This window comes from Phragmites australis, chromosome 18, assembly GCF_958298935.1.
Source record: "Phragmites australis chromosome 18, lpPhrAust1.1, whole genome shotgun sequence".
Lineage (NCBI taxonomy): Eukaryota > Viridiplantae > Streptophyta > Magnoliopsida > Poales > Poaceae > Phragmites > Phragmites australis.
This window is the reverse complement of record NC_084938.1, coordinates 24,239,771-24,252,766: the sequence shown is the minus strand read 5'-3', so window position 1 is coordinate 24,252,766 and position 12,996 is coordinate 24,239,771.

The following is a 12,996-nucleotide window of genomic DNA, read 5'->3' as shown; positions in this document are numbered from 1 at the left end:
CTGTCCTGCCCTTGGGGGAAATGTTTTGGTGCGCGTATCGATCGATCACAAGTTCAGGCAGCCGCACCCGGCTGCTTCAGCCCTGGGAATGACAGGCGAATCTCGCAGGTTTGTTCGCGTTGCGTACCAAAAGCGGGAGGAGACCCGCACCACCCGGTCGGCCTCTCCAACGGGCTCTCGGTCGGCCGTGACTGCCCTGTGGGGTCCCGGCCGGCCTCGCGCATGGCGCGGGTTGCCGATCCAGGCGTGCACGGTGCACCCATCGTCGTATCGCGCCCGGGTTGGGAGACGCGCGCGCGCACGATCGCTGTCGAGCCAACACACGTTGAGCGCGACCCGGGCAGTACAAACCGGAGAGTTGGACAGTGCGGATCCTCCGATCCATGAGTAGCAGCCGGCCATATGTGGCATGCGATATTGCGATTGGCTGGTTCTGAGGGGCAAATCGCACCATCTTTGGACCGTGCTGGTCGCGCCTGTTTATAGTTTACACAGGTGGTCAAATTAGAGCATTGTCTAATCCCCGGACGTGCTGCGTGCACGATTATGGCCAGACTTGTCCGATTGGACTCGCGCCATGATCTGACCGTCGCTGAAGACCTATGGGTGTAACTAGCACCTAGCAGGTCGCACTGGATGATTTGACTCGTACTGTCCAGTGCCCACTATTTTTCTCTGAACACGCATGAGGACTAGGGATATTGGTATTAGAGAAGAAAATGTAAGTTCTATATAACAAACTGTGGAGTAATGAGACGTACATGCTAGTGCTATAGCCGAAGGCTGTGATTACATGAAAATAAACAACTTACACCTTGGTGCAAAAGTAACTATTCGGAGAACAAATAACCAAGTGCGGACGTGCCAGCCAGGATCCAAAGCTCCGCTTCATGCTTGATCAGTGTGAGCAATTGATGCACTGCAGCTGATCGTCTGTTGAAGACCCAGACATTTCGTTCTTTCCATACTTGCCAAACGGTTGGATGAACAAAAAGTCGAAACCCTTTCTCTTTTGTTGCGGCAGTTGTCATCGCACAAACCCTCTAGCGTGGTCACATTGTCGGGCGGTATGTTGATTCTCATTTGAGAGAAGATTTTCCACCACACTTACCTTGTGTAGGATCAAGAGACGAAGATGTGGTCGTTGGACTCCAATTTCTAGTTGCATAGGGTGCACGTTACATGAGCATTCAGCCCATGGCAGAGTCGACGATCGGCTGTCCATAATTGGCGACGGGAGGCAAGCCATGAAAAATTTCACCTTTAAAGGCGCCCAGTTTTTTTTTAAATCTGATTGGTGCCATGGAATAGGATAGACACTCGGTGAAACATAAGATACGTCGACTTGGCCGTATACTAGCCATCCATGGTCCAACGCTAGGTGAAAACATCCTTAGAGTCAGCTTGCAACTAAAGGTCCATAGTTGATCCCATAGGTGAACGTACTCCATGATTACTTGAACCGACAGAGGTCTTTTAATGTCCCTGATCCACCGGTGATCTACCATTGCCTGAGCCATCGTCCGAGTTTCCTGACTCATGGCCCAATCAAGTTGGCCAGGGTCAGTGTCGTAGTGCTGATAGAGCTTCCATCAAGCCAGTTGTAGGTCCAAAACAGAGTTTGTTTTCCATTGCCAATGGTAATCTGAACTAAGGCATTGAAAAGAGCATGAGCCTCTAGATCCACCTTTTTTTTAAGAGCAGACCAAGCGCACTTGCTGATAGTTTGTTGAAGCCAAAGCCACCTTAGTCACAAAGAAAAGCCTATTAGCTTGAGGTCAGCAACGCCTAGCCCACCATAGATTGTTAGACATCACACAATATTCTACACAACAACACATTTGCCCCGAACAGAAGTATCATTGCCCGCCCATAGGAACTTCCATCAGATGGCATCGATCTCTTTGAGCACCCACAATGACATCTTGTCTGCCATTATCGTGTATAGTAGAATCGTGAACATGACTAACTTGACAAGGATCAGTCGCCCACTCTTCACCATCAACATGCCTTGCCACGGGAGCAGCTTGGGTGCCACTTTTTCAATCAACGACCCCATATGTGATTTGGGTATTGCCTTAGTGGACAATGCCAGTCCCAAATATCGGATAGGGAATGGTGTGATCAGACATCGCAAGATAGCCTGAAACTCGCCGATTGATTCCTCTACCCCGAAGATCTATGTAATCGAACACTTGTTGTGGTTGTTGTGCACACGAGACGCATCACCGAAGATGGTGAGGACGCTCTTGATGACAGTAGCCTCCTGGGAGGATGGGTATGTGAACATAATCACATCATCTGAATAAATGCTACACTGGTATCTAATCATTGGGTGTCCTATCGGATGAAGCAAGACATTCGTACTCGCCTTTTGGAAAAGCCAGTTAGGTGTGTTCATCACCAAGATGAATAGCATTGGTGACAAGGGATCTCCATGTCACACTCCTTGCCGATGATTGATCATAGCCCTAGGTTTACCGTTTAGCAAAATTTGTATCGAGGCCGTGGAGAGCAATGTAGCAATCTAGTTGCACCAACGATGACCGAATCCCAGTATTTGCAAGACGTCCAATAGGAACGGTCAAGCCAAGCTATCAAAGGCCTTCGAAATCTCAAGCTTGAGTAGTATTTTTGGGATTTTATTCTGTTTGAGCAATGGCGCAGAATGTTGCACATATCGAAAGTTGTCCATGATTGAGTAGCCCTTGATGAACGCTCTCTGATTTCAGTCGAACAACCTGGGTAGTTCCAATGCCAATATGTTTGCCATCATTTTGGAAACCAACTTGGCGAAACTATATATTAAACTGATCGAGCAATAGTCTTTTGGTTCCTTAGCATCCGGCTTTTTTGCAGAAGTGTATGGAGTGCACTATTCAAGCACCTGAACTTTCTTTGATCCACAGTTGAGAAAGCATTTAGCACACATATGATGTCATCCTTAATGATGGGCCAAGTCATTTGGTAGAAGGCACCGATGAACCCATCAGGCCCAGGCACCTTATTCGGAGGCAGGTCCCTAATGGCACTCCAAACTTCCTCTTCGGTGAATGAGGATACGAGGTTGGATAGCTCTTGCAACAGCATGCTCGACACACTAAAGTTTACAGTAGATGTTCTATCAATATCATGGCTGAGCAAGGAGGTGAAGTAAGAAAGAAGCACTTCGGCCTTATTGTCGTGAGTGACGACCGTTCTATCACCATATGCCAGGGTGGCTATGTGATTCTTTGGATGATGGAAGCGAGCCTACAGGTGGAAATAGTGTGTGTTGGCATCACCCTTGTGTAGCTGAGTGATCTGTGCTCGCTGCCTGGCAATGGCACACCCAAAGATGCCAATCCTAGGCTCTTGCATTTGAGGTCTTTGCGCAGTGTCGCTTCATCAGCGGTTCTTTGACTATTGTGCCTGATCAAGCTTGAAGATTACTCCTGAGCAACCAACAACTACAGTTTGACATGACCAATTTGTCAGGCCATCCATCTTTAGAACTCTTGTATCGTAATGTGAAACAAGGAATCAAGTCACCTGTATGGATCCTAAATGTCAATCGAGTAGCACCAACCCTTACAAACAACATCAAGGTATCCATCAAATTATGGATAGAAAAATTCAAAGTGGAAAAGTGGTTTGAAGCGAATGTCCACATTGGTTTGCAAGAAGAGAGGGGAGTTATAGGATATGTCCGAAGAGAGCACCTGAAGAAATCAATAGGAGGAAAACTCCTCTCGATCCAATGAGGCCAAGATTTGGTCCAGCTTGACTAGTGTGGGGTTCTCTTGCTTGTTGCTCCACATGTAACTACAATCAGGTGAGATTCCACTGGTTGATCCTCGCGTTATTATCTGATTCATCCAAGATCAAGTTAAAGTCGCTAACTATAACCAAGGTCTAGCGTAAGTATCCCTACTCGCCTCAATTTCCTCAAGGAACAATGCAGTGTCATCATCAATTAAGGCCCATATACCGAAGTAAGCCACCAGCTAGAATCCTTCATCATGGAGGTGATCTTCACCATGATGGAAAAACATCTGATATGAATGTCTGAGAGTGTGAGATCATACTGATAGCAAGCAATCAAAATGCCATCCCTAGTATCAGACGCAGGTAAGTAAATAAAATCATGGAATTGTATTCCCAACATACTGAGCATCAGCTCATGAGTGACTACATCAAGCTCCATTTCTTGTAAACACAAACGCTCGAAGCTCTGGTGTCATCAATGAGTAGTCTTGTTGCGTCATGACATGTTTTGGAGTTTGAGCCCCTCACATTCCATGGTAGGATGGACATATTATCTTTTAGACAGAACAACCGAGGGGGCCATGGCATTTATATGTATGCAAGGCTTGGGCCAACCACACCACCTACCAACTTTGATGAAGGAAACAACTCCTTGATCATCGAGACATGCTTCTTCTTGAGGCCTTCTTTGTTTTAGCCGTGACAAGCCCAATGTCATTGATGATGCCCATGCAACACATGATAACCACCTCCGCCCACTTGGTCGTACACACTTGTGAAAGATTTTGCTATGCTTGGGGAGGGAGTTTGTTGGCTGAGCAACGCACATAGGAGTAGCAAGTCTTGGTGCGAGGGGGGGGGATTTGAATGCGGATTTCAAATGAGGAGGCCTCAAGTCTACCCACATCGTTCAGACCCTGGGCCCCCTAGCATGTCTTGGCAGCATCTCGTAGTCCCCAGCCCTATAGTCATTGGGTTAGGAGACGGAGGCCCATCGAGCCTTTGGTAGGAGCCTAGCGCAAGAGAGGCCCTCAGGGTACCTTGCTAGGCAAATGTTGGAGCTATATCAGGTTGAAACCGATGGGGTGAGTGCCAAAAAAATTGGACATGTAAGGCCTAGTAGTGGCGAATTTGAATTCAGAGCCACCACCATATCTAAAAGGGAATCTGCCCCCCCTGGTAGTGCTGGGCCCAATAAGATTGACATGGAATCATGGACTTGCAGCTTGATTAGCATTGGGTTAGGAGCTAGCTCAGCGCGGTCTAACTGTGATGCTCATTAGTATTCAAATGAGATAAGGCCAAGGCAAACGCTGGTCGCTGTTAGGTCCTCTCTGTTGATATGTGCTATAGTAGAAAACACCATGGTGATAGATCCTAGGTCCCCACCTTCCCCCACAAGATCAAAAGATGATGCAATGACAGGGTCATGTCGCCTTCCATCACAAGGATCGCCTTATCGATTTCCCCTTTTTGAAAGGAAACCATGCCCTTGATCGCTTTTGCAGGAGAACCAGCTACAACACTAGTTGTGGTTGCCCTATGTACCATAGCGGTGACGATCAATTTTGCATTTTGCATTGGTAAATTCTTTGACTGCATATGGTGGTCACCAGTGCCATTGTTCCCGTCAGACTGCTGCTGCTATGCCAATGGCATGACCTCGCCATCGATGTTGCCACTTTGGCAGAAGTAGCATTGGAACCACAGACCGACACCACAGGACTCCCCATAGCCATGGTCAGGGTTGTTGTCACTATCCTCATCATAAGACAATGACGAAAGGTCACCAGAAGTTGATGGTGAGCATGGACTAAAGTCGGCCACGCTACGCAAGTGAATGATGATGGGGTAGGATAGCATTCTCTTCTAGTGGAGGTAGACAAGGAGGCTACTGAAGATCAGTTGCATGCCCGGGTCAGTGTGCACGACTGGAAGCTTTGGCTCTACCATGAGGACGCCCTTGAAGTTGGGGATCATGCCTAGATTGGAGGGTCGATGTTCTGAGCTTGAACTTGGAGTGATCCGTCTTGTTCTCAATTGCTAGGTCAAGGCGCTTGATCCAACACGATGAACGCAATAGCTTGTTTGTCGTGTCCATAGACCAAACATGTGATGAGATGCCATTGAGTTTGAGGGCAACACAAACTGTAGCAGCATGGAGCCAACATGTGCTAGACGTGTCCATGTCCACAAGGAGAAGGTGATGTCACCCATAGACATTCCACTCACCCTCAGAGAACGATCGTGGGCCGCATGGCTAGTGAAGACGAACAGGAAGTTCACCAGTTAGTAGGGCTTGACTGAGAACTCATCCACTTGCACACCCAAACCATCATGGAGCATCCAGTGGGTTTATCCACTGAGATGTCATGAGAGATATTGCCAGCTTTAGCGATGAGAGTAAAACGCGGGTAGTTCTCCTCCGCCACAAGTTCATCACTTCACTGCAAGAAGCAGAGCTCCGAACATGGCCACATCATAGGGTGACCTGATGGCAAGTTCTCTTCGAAATCCAATTGCTCTATCGGCCACAAGCATGGCACCAGAGAGGAAAACTTGGTGTAGTGTCCTCTGATCGTGTCAGCGTGTCGCCAGTAACCAGAGATCCCACGAGTGTCAGTGGGCTGTAGGAGTCCTAGTGTGCACGAATGAAATACCTCGGTGCCTGGGTGCAGCCTGTGGGGGCAGCAGAGCTAGCCAACAGAGAATGTGGCTGCTTGTAGTCCATGGCTAGGTGGTGGAAGCAATCACAACACAAGCACCTTGTGGATAGCTTGCATAAGGCCACCTTGTGCGTGTAAGAGAGACAGCTGAGGCTATGCCCATCGAGGTCCACTGGGAAGCGGCTGAGAGGCCATGTTGGAGGAGGCATATGCTCGATGTGTTGTCGGCGACAGTGGTGTGATTGGACAGCTACCAGCCATCCGAGTCCATGACTTAAGTAGGGATGGAGGTCTTTGCTGGTTGTAGGCGTTGGAGGACCAACGTGCACCGACTACACTCTCGATGCATAGGTGCATAACGACCATCAACCTGACGAACAGGGAGGCCACAACCACCAACTAAGTCTCATTGCGAGAGTAGCGGCATGACTGGTGACGTAGGCTATGGGAGGCCTCCGATGGTCGGTGAGTCGCAGTTGTGGATAGGAGTCCACAGGGTGTAGAGTGGGGTGCATATCCAACACACGAAGCCTAATGGACGAGCTACTGTCATGTACAATGATAGATCTCACCTGGTGTGGGTGGCGTGCATCAGCCATGAAGTCGTGGTCCTTGGCATGGTGAGGGGCTGTGGTGTTGGCCGGGGGGCAAGGGGGCCTTGCCCAAGGGCACATCTCGATACGATAGCAGCGAGGAGGGATGGACCAGAGATCCATTAGATACTGCGGAGAGCGGACTGTCGTCTCTCCAACGCATACCCTTAGGGCACCCTATCCATAACTTCTCGAGGTAGAACGGTCATGCGGCTGGAGATAGAGAGGAAGGGAGTGGGGTCAACAACCGTCTTGCAAAGAGGATGGCTAGTGTGGTGGCTCGCGATGACCATCGACATGGGGCTGGTAAGTGGGGAACGAGGAAGGGGCTATGAATAGCTTCCCCACTCATGGCTCTCTTGGTGCCCACTATGGACATATCTTTAAGTTCTTGGTACTGGATTACTAAGTCTTTTATCGATGATTCTACAAATCAGTGCCATTTTAGTTAACATATATGCAAAAGCAGTAAGATAAAAACTATGGATTATAATCCACTGCGATATGATACTTCACAAGTTGCATGGACATTGCGGGTTGAGCTAAAACTCACTCGCCACGAAACCCAAAATGCAAAACCCAACCCGCACCCGAAGTACAAATCGGGTTAAAATGAGACCCCGCCTCCAAACTCAGTGGGGACCCATCAGGTCTTGTCATCCGAGGAAGCTGAGAGCGGGCGAACGACAGAGGGGGCGACACGGCCTGGTGCGGAGGGGTGGCGGGGAGGGGGTGACGCGACGACGCGACCGAGCAGTGGGGACAGGCAGAAGGGGCGGCGTGACGGCACGGCCAGACGGAGGGGTGACGTGGCCGGGCGTGGAAGGTCGGTGAGGCCAGTGCGTATAGGGCTGCAACACCGGGCGCGGACCTCCACTACCACCTCCCTGCTAGATCCACGCTACCGCGTTCGTCTCGTGCTGCCACCGCCGGATCCACGCTACTGGCACCGGAGCGAGCCACCAACGCCCGGATCTGCCGCCTCGACGCCCAGCATCGCCAGCACCGATGTTGTGGCCTCCACTTCGGCCGCCACCCCATCGCCAAACCCTAGCCGCTGCCGCCAAGCCCGCCCCGCCATTGCCTCTGTGCACAGAGAGAGAGAGAGAGAGAGAGAGAGAGAGAGAGAGAGAGAGAGAGAGAGAGAGAGAGAGGTGAGGGAGGTCAGCCTAGCCGGGTGAGAGAGAAAGAAGAGAAGGTGAGGGAAACCGAGTGAGAGAGAAAGGAGAGGGAGATGAGCCGGCCTAGCCGAGAGAGCCAGAGAGGTAGATGGGCTAATAACTTCAGGTGTCCACGGGTCACCCACGGAGCTAAGTAGGAACTCAAACCCGACCCGCCAAACCTGTGAGCGGGATTTTGCACCCAAACCCGTACCCACCGGATGCAGAACCTACGAGGACCTAAACCCACATATCTGGTTGCCATCCCTAGCAAAATAAAGCACCCTACGCTTGTGAGTTTATTTATGACTATACAAGTTTAAAGAAATGACCTCGCCTTTGGCCATAGCTTTTTTCCCGAGCAGTCACCTTTAGCCAGAGCTAACCCTTCATGTGAGGTTTTATGGATCCATTACTGTATTACTGAATAGAACTAGAAGTGGACTGAAATATGTGCCTCGTGATTACTGACAAAATAACAGAGCAACCGGTGCCAGGCAGTATACCACTGTCTTTGCACTGCACGCACGGCCAACAATATAGGTTGCCAGATGGATTGGTTAGGCAGAACGTCATGATAACTGAAATAAAGACAGCTTAGATTTTTTTTTTCGAAAGGTTTTCAGAGTTGTCCAAGAAAGGCAATCGGAATGTATATGTCAAACATTCATGTCTGATGGAACATGCACAATTTGTCTTAGCTTCTTTAGGCTGAATAATTAAGGGGACGTGATGACATGATCCGGTGCTGCATAATCAGGTAATTCAGTGTCCAGAAGAATTAAAAACTTGTCGTGAGAAAACTGCACACCACTCACTCTTGTCTTTTGTGTACAAAATATCAGTGATCGATGATTGTAGCCAGAAAGAAACGCAAAGGAGAAAAGCTGTATCGTCTCTATCTGACCGCACTCAAAAGTAGTCCGGAATAATCATAGTATATTTAGGACGATGTCAACTTGAGATCTTGAATAGTTCGGTTGCTACCTGCTACGTGTCAGTCATTATGAGAGCTAAGAACAACAACTCATCTTTAATCACAGTTTAACGAGAGTAAATAGCCTCTGTTCGGTCAGGGAAAGCAATAGTATTATCAGAGGATGCAACTGGCAGAAGCATCCATGTTGTTATCTGGATTCTCAGGGATCTTTCTTTTAAGGAATATATTAAAAAAACATCTGAATTTTGAACTTTGTAGTAATTGAATTTTGTTAGAAATAACACAGGACCAACCCTGTTTATTTGATACTACACGTATCCAAGATTAACAAATTCGTTTGGGCAATGAAATTCGTACCCACCAAATTCACGAAAACCAAAAAATTCGGTAAAAATTCGGTGCAATTTCGGTTAATTCACATGATCAAATTTATAACTCAGAGGCAAAAATCAGGCGAATCGACTATTTGGAAACCGTCTGAATTTAACTAAAACCGCATTTCATTTGTGCTCAAAAACCACTTAATTTTCTAAAAACCGTTCAAATTCTATTAAAAATTGTTCGGTTTTATCGAATTTCAGTAAAGTTTAAGAAAAACCAGAAAATAGCTCAACCTTGTAAAATCGATAGCTAATATATCTGAGCTTTAAATCAAGTGAAACAAATTTAAATTTTGTTAGTTTCCTTGTAACTCGATATACATGATAAAAGTATTTATACTAATGACAAGTTTATATTTTCTGTGAGAAAATTTATTTTTCTAAATGTAGTTAAATGCATAGTTAATTATTTGCTAATAAAAAATATGAAACCATTTTTTAGTCTTCTTACATGATCCTCTATCTTCTAAACATACATGAAATCATGAAATAGTTATTGTAATGTGCAGGATTGAAAGTAAATGTGTTGCAACTAGATTGATTCATAACTAATCCATCATGCCCCAAAATTAGTGAAACCACTTAGTTAAATTAAACAATGTTTTGTGTAGAAAAAATAATAGTAGACATGACAAAGTTAATTACATTGTTTTTTCTTAACATGTTCACTTTATGCTTGTGAACTTTATAAAAATCATGGAGAAATTAATAAAACTCTAAATGAAGTGAAACTTATTTTATAGATCATCTTAAGGTATACCCTGCACACAAAAATGTGTTTGCATGTTAATATTTTCCTTAACGGAGTTAATAAATGAGTTGCACATTTTTAAAGTATGTTTTTTCTTCTTTTTTTACAAACTTCCTCTCCATGAAATATGATGCAAATGACATTATTTTTGAAAAAAAAACATATAAAGTCTTAGAATTGTCTCTAGTATTTTTAGAATTTTCATGATTTTTTATTTTTTTTAATTTTTGAATTTAAATGAACCGATCGAATTCAGAATTTGGTGCGGACCGAATTGATAGGTTTTTTATTGGTTTTCAACGCATTTGTGAACCTTGACGTATCAACTCCCACCGATGGGAGGATTCTTTTCATTCCCTTCACTCCTAGTCTTCTGTAACTTATTTGAAGGAGATGCATCAGGCCCCTGTCAAAGCGTCGCACATGGTTTTTCTTTTCCCCTTTTTTTTAATGGAATTATTCTCACATATGAAGATGCTGAAATTGGTAAAGCATAAATAGATCATCACTACTAAACCCCTTATTTAAAATGGCAGTGATTAAACAGTATTGATAATTATAGATTATCATTGTTGGTTCTGGAACTGATAATGATGGTAGGTGTTACTGCTGATTCATGGTACAAACCAGTAATAATAACCCAATTATCATTGCCAATTTCATATCTTGAACCGGCAATGATGAATGGGCACGGAGGCTGAAAACTGCTCTACCATGACCTCTTCAATATGGGGATCTATCTCAAATCCCCATACGCTAAAGAGCTCCTAGTAGAGCAGTTTTGCACAATAAATTTATACCAGTTTTACATTTCTTACTATCCGAAACTATCAAACTCGAGTGACAATAGTAAAATAAATAAATGACAAACATCTTGAAACAATGTGTTTTCTATCACTCATTTAGATATCTTATTGTCGCAATCTTGAACAGGGACCGTGGCGAGGTCGGCAACGGGAGAAAATGAGCCCGAGGGGAGTGAGATTGGGAGTGGGTTGGCACGACATGGCCTCAGTGGGTGACAGGGATGGCGGCGAGGTTGACGACGGGAGAATACAGACACGAGGGGTAGCGACGGTGACCATCATACCACTTTGACTGCCACTACCCATCGGGGTCGATATTCTAGAGTGAGATGCGAAACAGAGTGGACGAGATAGTGAGATGGGGAGCGGAGTGGCCGAGATATTTATAGAAGAGCGTCTTATCACTTCCGGTTCTAGCTACGAACCAGCAGTGATAAGGTTTATCACCGCCAATTCATAACGGCTCAATCCTGGGTGTGTTAATTGAACTTATGAACCGATAAATCACTACCGGTTCATGACACCGACCAACAATATTGTATCACGCTAGTTTATACATCCATGACAAAAATCGACAATGATAAATAAGTATCAATGCCGGTCCATGACACCAACCGCCAGTGATGTATCACTGTCGGTTCGTGTTATGAACCGGCAGTGATAAGAGTATCAATGTCAATTCTTAACGTCTCTCTGATCGATTGGCCGTTAAAACTTGTGAACAGGTAGTGATACCTTATCGCTACCAATTATTTTGAAACCGGTAGTGAAAAGTAGGCACAGATTACTTGTTCTATAATAGTACAGGAAACATCTGGAGAATTAGAGAAGTATTTGGTTGCTGGCCTTGCCTATGTTACATTTGCTGATTCGGATTTTCTATAGCATCAAAATTTTACTAAAAAGGCTCATATTCTAGGATTGTGCTCAAAGCACTGTTATAATGTCTATTTTCAGATAATAAAAATATTGTTAAAGTGATTTATCTTTTCATAAAAATATCACCCGCTCCCAGTGGAAATAAATATAGGGCCTATTTATGTAAATCTAGTGCACCATCTTGGTATAACTAACATCTTTTTCTTCGCTCACCTTACATGGGAATTATAATTGATCACAGCCATCTCATGTCCTTTTCTATGCATAGCACATCCTAAATTGCATATGCTTTTGTCAAAAAAAAATTACATATCATAATAATCAATGTGCTCAAAACATATCCAAACGCTAGTCTATGATAACACAACTTAACATCTTTTATGTCCAAAGCAATTAGAGAATTAAGAACATATTTTTAAGGGGCAAATTGTAGGGTGCGAACTTAACATATCTTTCTGCCCGCTTTTCACATGCACATGTAATTGGGCCACCACGAGATAAGTACCCCTAGAAATCTTCCCCACACTAAAGTAAGACTTTCCTAATCATTTCCCCCATCATTCCTGAGCTTGAATCGATCCCATCACCTTGGACCCGAGCTCCACCCTTAGCCATGGACATCATCCATGTGGACCTTGAGTTTGGCCTTGTGCATATTGTCCAAAACACCCAAAGTGAACTCCCCTAGTCTTACAGAGTATTTTGATACCACTCTTGATCAAAGGTATCGACGGAGCCATCGCCGATGACCTCGCCGAGGTGCTGCTGGTCAGGCCTAGTGGTCTGACTGCCAGGATGTAACTTGGCAAGTTAAACTCAAGTCATACTCCATAATCAGGAGTCAAACCGCCATGGGTTCTATATGATCACCATCTTTACTCGTTACCATTTTCTTCTCTATTCGACACCCCCCAACTATTCAGTACTCATTGAGCTTAGGTTGTTACATGCAATTTTTAAATCTTTTCTAGCCCAATCGATTAGCGTTCTTTTGTAAATGTTTTCATGACATGACATATTGCATCTCATTGGCGATTATGCATCTTAAAGAATATCTCTTCACTCATTCTTTTA